At 41.8% G+C, this 12,559-nt stretch overlaps 1 protein-coding gene and 1 long non-coding RNA gene across 5 annotated transcripts in view; one reads left to right on the forward strand and one right to left on the reverse strand.

Annotated features, from left to right (window-relative positions):
- The window catches only part of LOC111258987 (uncharacterized), a 10,726-nt gene extending 1,994 nt beyond the window's left edge, over positions 1-8,732 (forward strand). Inside the window, exons 2-4 of the long non-coding RNA XR_002679342.2 lie at positions 204-414; positions 886-1,140; positions 8,646-8,732. This is a non-coding gene — a long non-coding RNA (uncharacterized LOC111258987). The remainder of the gene's footprint in view (positions 1-203; positions 415-885; positions 1,141-8,645) is intronic.
- Positions 1-12,559, reverse strand: part of LOC111258984 (beta-1,4-N-acetylgalactosaminyltransferase bre-4) — a 47,338-nt gene that overhangs the window by 5,587 nt on the left and 29,192 nt on the right. Inside the window, exons 3-4 of one of the 4 annotated variants that reach the window (XR_015310389.1) lie at positions 10,457-11,029; positions 8,646-8,832 (exon numbers count right to left, since the gene is read on the reverse strand). The exons of 1 other annotated variant lie outside the window; for it this stretch is intronic. The gene's annotated coding sequence lies outside the window, so the exon portion shown is untranslated. Of the gene's footprint in view, positions 1-8,645; positions 8,833-9,164; positions 10,073-10,456; positions 11,030-12,559 lie in introns of those variants that run through there. 2 more of the 4 variants (XR_002679340.2, XM_022830628.2) reach the window with 2 other exon arrangements.

A 12,559-nucleotide genomic window follows, 5' to 3' on the forward strand; every position in this document is an offset into this window, starting at 1 on the left:
AAAAAAAAAAAAAAAAAAAAAAAAAGTGCCTTTATCATTTTGGTTGGTGAGTCGCCGTATAAACGAGCCCGATCGTTCAACAGAACTGGGCATATTCTAATGGGTCAGTTAATTCAAGACTCTATTGACGTTAAGCACCGTTGTCTTGGCCACAATCCCTATATCGAAAAGAAGAAAATCTAACAAAGCACTTTTTTTTTCAGTACACAGTTTCAGAAGTGCAATACTCTGACCAGAAGCAATCTACGAAAAGGCCATATCATATGTGGAGATTATCGAAAAGCCGACGTACATGAGATACGTCGAATCGGGTAACACGCTATCAAAGAGCGATTACGCCATGTATCAGGGACAGAGCAATCGACTTCGCCAGTCTAGCCGCCGAGAAGTAGCGATAGACTGCATCGAATACAGGTGATGATTAATGTTCGTGCGGTAAAATTTCAATACATTTATCAATTAGACAACTCTACTACTGGTGGTCATTAGGGGGAAATGTTAATGAATGGAAACGCGTGCGAATGAATCTATAAAACGTGCCACCCATCTTTAATGCAACAGGGCTGTTCTTCGTCGTCAATTGTAGATCTGTTTTAATCATTTTGTTTCTTCGCTACTGGACAGTCTTCTCAGGACAACTCGAACAGATGATGTCGCTTCAATGACAAATCACCTACTAGACTATAATATCAACAATAATGGTTACCGTCAATAGGTTGACGGTGTACAAGTATAGGATTTGCATCGAAATAGAGATATACCGTCGTTATTCGTTCTAGCGGCAACGTTCAATCGTGACGGGCGGACAAACTGTGCACCTGGCACCGTAGCTGGATGGTAAATAGCATTCTCAAAGCGCGTCTCTTCGTGTTCTCCTTTTATTAGCTACGGGCAAATCGTTACGGAATCGATTGGGTCACGAGATAGGTCGCACCTGCAGTTGCGCGTACTGTTATGGCGCTGGCGGAGACGTCACAATGACACATCGTGTCACACCGCATATTCTATACCATTCGAAAAACGTCTCGTCGGGCGCCAAGTCCCTTCATCGAAGCAACACTGCACTGAGTAGGACGGCTACACGGCCAAGCAAACGGTCAAAAGTCAACAATGAACAGTCTGGCCATTGCCGTATTTTTTGTAAGTATTGATAAATAACGATTTTTTGGGACATTTCGTGCACCCAGGCCATATAGCGTGTTCGCGGACTGGCCCGTTAAGGCAGCGTACGCTCATTAGAAATGGGAAGGATTGATCGATGATGGTAACAATCTATGACGGGGTTGGTGGAGGCGTTAGCCACTCAAGACCACAGACGCGTTTAGCTGATCATCAGTTTTCACTGCGTAGCGTCACGAAAAGGGGACGAAATTATCGATTGGAAAAATCACGCTGTTATCATGTACGATTCATATCACTACTGGCGTTGATAACGCTTGTGATAATATCAACTAGCGTGACTGTTCGAAGATGGCATCGACACTCTCGAGTCATTAACGTGTTGGACTTGTGATCAGGTAGTAGATAAATGGCTGCGTACGCAAATATTACGCAGTGTAATAGATCCGGACATGAGAATTTCAACTATCCAACACCTGCAGAGCGTTAGTCATTAGTATGTAAATCGAGGAAATGCCAGGGAATACCCAGATAATTTACAGACTACCACTCATTGGGCATCGAAGGGGCCAGCTCAGGCTCAATTCAGCTAGGATCAATTTACGGATTCGATCAACTTGTCGTAAACAGAACCTGCTTCAAACAGCTTGTGTGGGAACACCTTTACGTTCGTACATAACGATGACGTTGCGACATAACGGTGGATAAAATCTCACGAAAAAGAATTGAATTTTTTAATGGCCAGGTCGTATTTCGAGGACTGTTAAAAGTAGACGCGACGATACAGTCTGTGTGAGCGTCAATCCGCCCATATTGCCTATCTTGCCTCTATCTAGCTTCTAAATAGCGCATGTATGGTAATAGTAAATGATTATTGTAATAATTATGGAATGCGTGCACAGCACGTAAGGCACGACGACACAGTAGAGGCTTTCGTGTCCAGACTAATACTGATAAATGTACTGGCTGATGGTGTTATACCAGTTTTTTTTTTAGCTGAAGGGGGTCGAAGTAACTGCACGCATAGCTACCCTTTACCGCCAAGTTGCTACATTTCTTCGAGCCATTAGTTCAGATACATTATTCCGTATAATATATTGGGCAGTGACGAGGTCAGACATACTCATACATTTACCCAATTGTAGCTAGTTACGTTTCTATCGATGGCAAACTTTTGGTGATGACGTTGTTTGCCGGCCACGTATTGAACAGGGCCAAGCAAGTTACGACGTAGTGACGTTATTTTCAATTCTCAGCAGCTTTCGAGTAGCGAGTCAGCCGTCTGGAAAAGAAGCATTGCAACTTTTCTTCGTAGCTCCTTAATTCGAACTGAATTCAGATAATCTGACGATTTCCAGAGAAAGGTACTGCGTAGGACCATCCACTGACACAGTCATGGCCGGACGCAGTATACAGAGTAGTTTTGCCTTTTTTAGTGTCACATCAGTTCAGTACACAATCCGTCGATCGATCAGTTACTCTGATCGGCTCTACGAGTAAACAATGCGTTCAATTGTGCTCAGGCGCCATTACGCACACCGACGGTGTTGGCTCAGCGTAGAAATTACACAGCAAAGTGTTTACCGCAAAGTGTAACAAAGCGGATGGAGAACGAATCAGGAGTCAAGTCTACATTTAATTACCGCGTTTGGCTAGTCAGCGACGATTCAGTAGTTCAATTTCTCTACGTCAGACCCTTTTTGCTTAGAGGCTTCTTTTGTCTTCTACCCTGCGTGCATAAATATAGACACTACGTGTAGGAGTATCGTGCCCGTAGAACAAAATATAGCTCTTGTTTGATCGGATGCTTACTTCTCCGCGTGGCTAAGGGCACAATGCGTAATCTATCCGGTTCATCAAATATACTGAGTAACTGTCTATGAAGAGTTCGTTTCCGAGAGCCTACGACGAAGAGTTTAGGCCAGTCCACTTTAAAGCAAGAGATATTCTTCAGACGACTTCTACTGTGAATAGTTTATTGGCCACTGAGCGGCACCGGGAACAGTGGCGAGTAGACACAAAAAACGGTACGTAAGAAGAAATTTAATAATATGATAATTATAAGGTGTTAAGCAGCGACTGTTCGACACGGGCTTTTTCTGCTCACGGCAGTAAAGAAATTCGTCCACAAATCGTCGGTATAATTTCAGAGATAAAGCTTGTGACGCACTTTAAGCTAGGATATCAAGATGTTTCGGTGATCCTTCAACGTTCGTTGTGACGATACGGGGAACATCGTGAGGTGGTTAGTTTTTACTAATTTTGAAAGATCTCTTGGTACATATGGAAATGCAAGACAAAACTTGCGATAGAATATAGAAATGTTCGATTCCTATAAGTTTAGTTATTTACGCGTACCGTATTAATAGGGATATGATTCATTATCATATTTTGGTACTACTTTTTTCAACATTTTATTTGATCGTCTTTCGACTCATCACTAAATTCACCCTGTCACAGTAGCGGATCAAATAAATAGTAATCTATAGTCGAAAGCAATATGTACTAACAACATTTGTTAAACGTAGGGAGAATCCTTACGTTCGTAAACGATGCCGTATAACGTCCGAGCAGGCAAAATATGAATAACTTCAAAGTGTGTGTATTGTGATATTCGTTGTATTGGAAAAACTGGCCTGCTTAACACCAAGTTATCGCTTAGGCTAAATTTGTTGGCCAAACATAGTCTCATGTATTGATCGGCTTCAAACGAATGTACCAGGTAGTAGGGCTGGCCTTTAACTTCCGTCCGGCAGTCTGATATCAATTTGCAGACAGACAATGAATTGTTCAATACGACACGCGCGTTACTTTACTCATACGATTTTCCTGCATCAACGACACGTCGCGTTAACACTCAGTCGTTGTTTATTGAGGCTGTAATGTTTAGTAAAAACAATATCACAGCACATACGTTCCCCTCTGGTTTCAATGATTCCTATTATCGTGTTGTTTCCATGCGGCGACTGGCATGTTCGTGTGATCAATGGGTATAGACCACCAAAAAGATTATGAGTATCCATAAAACAGGCTTATTATTATACGAACAGAAAAAAACTAGGGTTTCATTGTTACCCCGCTAGTTCCTTCCACGGTTGCCAGAAACTGCCCCGTTCGTGTTTGCGTGTTTATCCATAGTCCCTGGACTTGCATTGAAAGTAGAACGTGGAAGACCCACTAACGTTTGCCATAGCATACAACAACGGGTGTCCGTTCTTGAATGCGCTCATGTTACTGGCCAGCAGGCGACTGCCTGATTCCATTGGAAGCGGTTCAGCAAGGCTCGTGGGAACGTAGAGGCACTACTTGAGGAATCGGCGGTGCGTCTGAGTGCACCATTCGAATCAACGCCATCGCCGCCTTTTTCATCACGGCTATGATGGTGCCCGCTTTTAGCTGCTATTGCTATGCCATTTCACTATGATTGTGACGGTAAAGCGTCTCAGACGGTAGAGCACTTTCGTCAAGCTGTTCGATCACACTGGTTAGCTTCACCTTGTTCTTCCACTATCATCGATTGCACGCGGAAAGTCGCTTACAAGATGAAAGGCATAACACAAAACGTACACACGTACATACAGACATAGGTGTCGTTTCGTTGCTGCCTGCAGATACTAGTTATGTTCTCCCAATTCGCTATGGATAAACAAGAGATAAGGGATCGCAGGCAGGTCAGATGGCTGACCAAACGATTATCATTCATTCAGTTCATGGAGCAAAGGCGAGCACAGGGCTACGAGCAATACGAAACAACCCCCTACTGCATTAAACTGATCGCTGGTGTCACTTTCAGTATCCATCTAATGTGTTGCAATAGTACCAAAATTCGGGAGGGGCAATGATCGGAGCGATATCGCACAGCTAATAGCAACTGCAATGACATCACAGCCGCTCTATATCGGTGATAACTGTGTCGTGCTAGCCCCTTTTTAGGCTGTTGCTTTAAACGAACTCTATGGGCAAGTTTTATCAGGTGGCTGAATAAACAAGTTTTGCTTTATGTAAGTGTTTAGTAAATGTTTCCAACAGAATAACACACACTCCCGAAAAATTCAGTTCTGGGTAAAGATGGTACCTGTTGGTATCGGGTCGAGCAAAAGACTCGATCTGTGTTCTCATGAAATCTTTTCCGTTCAAAAAGTTCATTTCATAGATATATTGTTGAGATAGTTATTAATGGCAAATACTGGACATACGTGCTGCCTATGAAGCTGTTCGGTAAATATGCATGCTTTTAGGCAAAAAAAGCCTTGCGCAAAGTAGCCGTTGCTGTTGTGTTTACGATTTCAAGCGATTCGTGGAATAAAAACAGAGTCGAGCGTTCCAAGTGCATTTAAACCGTGGGCAACTAATACACGAAATCTGTAAGGCGGTATTCAAAAGCGACCTTATTGTTTACACATTGTCACTGACGCAATAACGAACAAACAGACACTCACTACCCTGTATAATGGTACAACTGTCTAGACAAGCTACGTAGACTTCGCATGTATTTGTGAAGATAGCCTTTCCTCTCACTGTCTTCATGAAGCGCCAGGAGCCATGGGCGTAACTCTCTCGTAACCTCGTATCTCGGAAGTAATGTCGCCATCGATAGCGACGCAGATCTTCGACAGTTATCAAGATACCCTTAGTTCCTATTTTGCTGCGCTGATTTTAAATAGTCGCTTCTCTGCCTAGCGCTTTCCTCGTTATTCCACGCAGTATGTGTCGTTGCCTCGACATAGTTACTCGATCGACAGTGACAGCAGCGGCAATGGATAGTCAGGGAGGTGCGATCTCTTAGAAATTAGACCCCGTCTCAGCTTGGTTTAAAGCAACAGCTAGTTGAAAGTCGCATCTTGTCCAAGTTACCAAGTGCCAGTCGGATGAACCAACATCAACAACTTATTACGTAATTAAGTTCTGGAGCATCCTCGAGTAAAAATCCTTTTCCGAAAGGAATAGCGGGAACGCTGAATGTTAAATCTAGATATATATATGTATTGGTGACCTGGCGGTACTTGACACGGTGGATGTCTTTTTTTGAGCAAATGATTTTCAATTGGTTATTTAGAGCTGTAAATACAACATCGAAATCATTATGGACCTGATGGGAATATTTCTATTAAACATTCACCCGTTTGTTTTTTTTGTTTATAATTTGACTTCCAATATGTAACTTACTCGATTAGTCCGTTTGAACCTAAAAACAATAGGGCAGCAAAAAGCGAACGAAGAGAGACCAATTTAATCTAATGAGCGATAATGATTCCTGCTTCTTGCTAACTGAGGGCGATAACATAAAAAAAACAACTAATAACCTCGTAAAATAAGAATAAAACGCTCGAACAATTATTAAGCTGATTGTGAAAGTGTTGATTGAGTAATTGTTTCGAACGGCTGTTGGCTATCGATCAGCTAAACTAGTGAAATGCCCCTAAGTAACGTCGTTTTGGTGTTGGGTGGCTTTCTTGAGAAAACACCTAACGAGGATGTTTTGTTCTTTGCCTTATACGATATATATGTATACGTGAACCTTGAAAAATCTTGCAAAAAATTTACTCAGCATATGGCCCTGCAACGCAGTTGTTAACTACTTTAAGGTCCTTGCTTACCGGAGGTGAAAAAATGTCGACGTAGTTGACTGCCGGTCATCCGAAATAAAATTTTCCACTTAGGCAAAGTATATCATGAATGGTACAATGAAGTATGGAAGAAGTCCTCTGAGCGCACTCCCGTAGAAAAGTCTGCGACGTTGCTTAGAACTCATACCTAACATACTCTAGAGTAAACATCTTGCACCCAAATCAAACTACAAATCTTTGCATGAAAACTTTATTCATCCTCAGAACAAAAAGCAGAAAGAAAAATTTTTTTACCTTCAAAAAGGAGGTAACGTTATGTTGACACCATGTGTCCTGTAGTTATCCTGATATGTAATCAAATACCTCGGACCTTTCCTTACTCATGCTGTTTATATCGAAATACCCAGTTTACTTGCTCTTCGTTGTCGGAAGATAGCATTGCTTCTTGAAAAAGCTGCCGATTTCAACGAACCGGTTTCAGTACGAGACGGACAGTCACTTACGAACTGTGAATGGAACAAGTACGACTTGACGCATCGTAAAAGTTCCGTATTCCGCAATGAGTCGGAAGAAAGGGGCAAGGCTTATCGAGTAGCCTATAGATCACAACTTACGACGCGACCAAGTATGTCACATCTACGAAGGTCGCTGTAGTTAGCAACGGCGGAAGTCGATACCGCCGAAATCGACTCAAACCAGACGACTTAAACAAATGCATCAATTTTATAGGCTGTGTTAGAAACTGAAAGTAGCTCGACCGTACAATTTTTGCTATGGCCGATTTCTAAAACCATACAAAACGTCCGTCCGAACAGCGTTAGTACCAATCTAATCGATTTGTTGTAAATTTAATAAAGATTAAAAATCAATTGGAAATACGATTTTGGTATAATATACTACTTATTCTGTCCTCCGTTTTCGGCCTCAACAACAGCAAAAAATCTCAGTCGGCGTTTGGTTTTGGACTATTCGATAGTCGATGGCAAGTGTTTCTACTAACTAGGAATCCACTACGTACTAACTAATGAACGCATTTTGTTTATGTTTGTGTGAAAAAACAGTAGGCAATTGTAACGCAGTGACCAAATCTAAACAAGAGGTGATCATATAATCGATCTAGCATATATTATGGCGCCACGGGCATTGCTATAGATCTGAAGAGCACTAGGTCTAAAGTAGCGACTTAGCTAATTGCCACTTTGGTGCTCTGTACGTAGACAATATTCGAGATAAGATAATTACGTGATACGGCATTGATTGCCAAAATATAATACTAACGTGAGCAATAGTCCTTTTAAGTGTTAAGCTACTCAATCGATGGACCGCTTTGACTTGCGTAAATTGCCAAAATAATACACACCAACACGTAACTGTGCAAACGATCAGCTAACAATTGAAATATTACGCATCAGACTGTACACGTATAGAAGGCATCCACTGACTGAGTAATCTCCGTCAGCAGGAAGCCACACTTATCAGGACAACGCTAAAATTACAAAAGGCACTGACGACTAACGCGCTGAGTTATCGAATCTTTCTTACATCCATTACTAAGATGATAACAGGTGTAATTAAAAACAAAAAAAAAACATTAGTCGTCAGAAAAATCGACAAGTACGACCTGCATTTATGCACTCCACCTTATAGGTACCGTTGAGAGGAACGACTGCGTTTGACCTTACTGCTGATTAGCTACGTAATATCAAATAGGCAAACATAAGAGCAGTATCAGGCACTCTCCCTGTATTCGTTAAGCGCACAGCATGTGGTGCAATAGTGCTAGCTGTTTTTAGTAAAGCTACCGGTTATGCTTACAAAATACAGCCACTTTAAAACTAGCAGCCCAGCCGGTTCCCCTCTTGAAAGAAACTCATGTTGTTTAAGGATATGAAGACAGGTTGTTACAAACAACAACGCTGGTGGCTTTTTTTTTTTTCTTCTTTAATACTTTTGTTCTAGCTCCTTCGCCTTTCGGGATGCTTCGCTGTTGCCGCTGTTACTACTGCTATTTCGGCTAACCGACTACACGTTGCGGTCAAGTGTACACATGGTTGAAATTTACAAGGAGCCAAATGTCCATAACTTCGAAAATTTTTCACAGCCGTCAGTCTTCATTGCTGGATAACAGGTTTAAATGACGATTTTGCTGGAGGAATATGAACGATAACGTGTTAGTAAGTTCTGTTGCACAATTTTGTTCTGCAAGGTACGTGTTTTGCATGCTGGAATCGTTACGGCTCACACGGCCGGCAGAAACCCTGACTATTTCAGTATGCTACGAACAGATCGTAAGGATCGTGAAGTTCTGCATATTCCATATTCAGATGAAATAAAAAGAAGATAGCATTGTAGTGGTAGAAGAAAATTTAGGCCGGCCGGCCCCTATCGAGTCGCTTCATTAAGTAATAGCGAAAGATGGCGTGGCGTAACAGTAGTCTAGTTTTGAGAATTCACTAAGATCTATGGATAACAATTGCGGCAAAGGTTTGTTTCGTTTATTAATATACAACTGGCAAGTCGTGTTTCCAACAGATTGTGCTATTTGTTTAACATACCAGGATCACTTGACGTTCGTGGAATATGGCGTTTATCTTTGGAGTCGCTTAAAGAGAATCATTCTAGTAACGATTCACAAGACAATTACAAACAAGAAAAATTACCACTTCGGATATACCACACACACACACACACACACACTCTTCATATATAATATAAGACTGGAAGCGGTGAGAAGGCGGCCCGAAGGAAAAAGAACGTTTAAGGGCTACTGTAAGGTAGTGCCGACAAACGAATCTTTCGAGGGTCTAACGAGTGAAAAAATTAGCTGACTCCAATTGTAATCAAGCCCTTGCTTCTTTTTCTTTTCTACGTTTATTTTCTACGTTGTGTCTGTCAAAACGATAGAACTATCAGTGATATTTTAGTTTGATATCTACAAGTTTTTCGAATCTTTTAAACTTTTAATTCATAATGATATATTCATTAAAACTTGTGTGGCTCAGTCGCGAAAAATAAAATGAGTCGCTTGAATTATATTACTTCCAGAATATCGCTTACAATCCCCGTAGGCAATTATAGAGATACATCGGCTACGTCTCACTTTTCGTATACGAACATCAATAGGTGGCGTATCGCAAACATCTATGAAAAGCCACGTGTTTAACGCGTGTGTCGGTCGTAGAATTACCGAGAAAAAATGGCGCCTCGCAATGCAGTGACGGAGCCGACGCTTACGAAGACGACATGTTAGCGTAAAACGGTCGTCATCGCTTTGATACATTGTAAGTTGGACGATTATGACATTAGCACCCTGCACCTGCCATTATTTGGTTCGATTTGCGTAAGGAAGTTCCGGGGTTTTTTTCCACCGCAAGTGTCACTGTTGCCTGTATCGTAGTCCATTTCAGCAAATGATGAGAAGTATAAAGGAATCCTTAGACGCGAGGGCATCCCTTAGGTAACTTATTTAGTTCGGTTGGTAGTCTCCTCTGTTAAATCATTGCCCGTTATCTCATGCTCATAGCTTTTAATTTTATTACGTGTACATGCGAGGCCGACCCATATTGTTTCTTATACATAGCTGTTTATCTCAGACTAACGTGGAGGTCAGTATCTATTTAGATATCTAGTCTATAGGTAAATAGATAGTCGAACAAGGAACACTTGACGTATTAAAAGTTCCCTATTTGACTATTGCGACGGCCAATTCCTATTCAGAATCCAGTACATATAGCTTTGTTACCTATGTCTGAACGATGTGTTCAACTTACTGTTATTTATGAGACGACAGAGAAATAGCCAAACATTACATTGTCCAACCCGCAATAGATGTTCACAGCGTGAACACCGATATGCCATCCAATTCATGACAGGACCTGCAAAGATATTCTCGCATACCATCTGACTGTGAAGGCTGTCGTAAAAAATTCAATAGCATGCAACTTGCTGGAGATCGAACCCGGAACTGCACAGCTACCCACACGTCACATTGCTCCACGACCATGCTACTGGAGTCTGAAGCCTCTGCTGCATCCTCATAGAAGGCTCGTAAGATTCATTAACATATCAAGCTTATACAAGTAAACTTAGGGTCAGACGACGGAATTTCGCGATGTTAAATGGCATACAATCCACTTTTCTCCGCTAGAGCTGTACCTCATAAATCGATTGAGTGACATTGTCGTGAGCGTGTACAACTAGTCCGCCAGGGCTGAGAAGTTCGCAAAATCTGGACGTCATCGCCCATGGCTTAACATTCTACGTGAACGTTTCTCGGCCTTATCAGAGCTTTAGGAGCATCAAATCCAAGCATTATATTGTATGCCGCGCACCTCGCGAGTAGCCTACAAGAAGCAAAAAAAAAAAAAGCGGATATGATTATTTTGTATCAAAGTAACTAATGGCAGATGGAAAAATAACGAGATACAGTCTCACGAACGATCGCCGCCTCCACGATAAAAAGAGTTAGTTTGGCCAATGATCAATTAATGCAATTTCAGGTTATAGTGTCAGTATTCATAAACGGATCTCAAATAAATTAATTCTCCTTATGCTAAATAGTTACAAATTGAAGTCTTCCCGGCAAATGAAAGCACGCGACCTTCGGCTTGTCTTTCACAAAGGCTGTTTTCAATAACCTATTGTGTTCATTCTTTCGTACATATCCCGCAAAAGAGGCCAAGCATATCCGGAGCCGGGACTAGCCACTTGACCCCTTCTTGTGGTAATTGCATTGAAACGGCTTGTGCGTTCCTCAACGATTCACCACAGTCTGAAACTATATAACCTAAGACAAACGAATCGCTTTTATCTACGGACGGGTGCCCCGATCAAGCGCTACGTAGCAAACGCGCAACAGTGCTTTTGTCTATGAGGCTAAACATAGGACAGTGAATCATCATTTGGAGACGATATGTATAGTCCACAACATCCTGTCCCGGTACGCATAACACACAGGTAACTAAGGCCCACAATAGAACCCACAGGTGACAATCAAGAAAAAGGACCTTATCAATACAATACGTAACAATGGCGTCAAGTGCTGTTCCACAGGTGTAACGCATATTGTACATCGAGCTACTTGTTTAAGCTCTGCAGCATTTCTTAGCCGATCATTTTCTCCCTACGCGCACTTCCGAATCGAATCGAATCGCAGGAACAAATAGCCCGAAGAATGACCTGCGGTCATGTTGCATGAGGCTGTCCTTTACGGCTCATTTCAGCTTGTTGACATAGGTCTGTACCGCATGGCCTGGCTAACGAAGGCGACACTCGTTAGATGTATGCGTAGTGAATCCTCGTTCGAAAGCCCACCTCTAACATGGGGCACAACTTACACGCTTACCCTGGTTGCGTCAGTGCTCTAACGCACTCGGGAATACACAGTACAGTTGCTTGCAGGCGCTAGAGCTTGCTTTTTTCTAAAGGGAAAGCAGCACAACAATTTAAGTTAAATTGAATGTAAATTTAACTGGGTCTCTATTTATGGCTTGTATTTCTTTCGTCGTTCGAAGCAGACGAAATGCTATTACGTATTTTTAGGATTCAATCTGTAGGTAGATGCGAAAATAAATGCTTTATTCTTGTCTTACGGAGTTGTCAGGGGACTTTCAACGCTGTCAGCAACGATGGAATTAAAGTTTGCACGACTTTAACAACAACGAAAAGCCGACTGCAGACATTTTACTGACCGAAACTGCAACATCTCTTATGTAAACTATGTTTTTCATTTCTATAAACTATCTAATGAAAAAGCAAACAATTATGCTCTCCGCGTTGATCTTTCTATTGTTTATTGCTCATTCCGTTTCTATTCTTAGCTGACAATTGTCATGATTACTTAGTAGGTTACCTCCAACGTGCTGCCGTGGGCC

The sequence above is a fragment of the Varroa jacobsoni genome, unplaced genomic scaffold (genome assembly GCF_002532875.2).
Source record: "Varroa jacobsoni isolate VJ856 unplaced genomic scaffold, vjacob_1.0 scaffold_283, whole genome shotgun sequence".
NCBI classification, from domain to species: domain Eukaryota; kingdom Metazoa; phylum Arthropoda; class Arachnida; order Mesostigmata; family Varroidae; genus Varroa; species Varroa jacobsoni.